Here is a 496-nt window from a genome sequence, read left to right on the forward strand (position 1 = left end):
AAATGGAGCCTCAGTTCCTGCCTCTGCCCCAGGGGCTGCTGGCAGCGTGGCTTTGATACACGTCGGTCTCGTAGCATCAAGCCCAGCTGCCCAAAACTTCTCGGGTGGAACAGGAAGAAACTGCCCCGAGCCGGCCCGGAACCCAAGAGAGAAAAAACAATGGGCCCGCAGCCTCCGCACCCTACCCGGGTGCGCAGACCGCTTGCGGGCCTCGGTGCTTCCCGGAACGCAGAGAAGAAATGCCCGACGGCAAATCTGAACAAAACTGGGCTCGAGCGACAAGTGTGTCCCGCGCTGTGCCTCGCACTCTCCGTGGCTTGGAGACTCGCTCCCTCCCCGGTAAAGGGCCTTGCAGCTGACACCGGCCGGCCCACCCGCTCCCCGCAATTCGGCGGGACTCAGAATGACATCATGCAGGGCTTGGCCCCGGTCTGCAGACCCGCCCGTCCCGCCGCGAGGCCCAGCAGGCACCGGGAGCCCAGCGCGGGGCCCCCGG

This window comes from Chinchilla lanigera, unplaced genomic scaffold (genome assembly GCF_000276665.1).
Source record: "Chinchilla lanigera isolate Chin_1 unplaced genomic scaffold, ChiLan1.0 scaffold00044, whole genome shotgun sequence".
Lineage (NCBI taxonomy): Eukaryota > Metazoa > Chordata > Mammalia > Rodentia > Chinchillidae > Chinchilla > Chinchilla lanigera.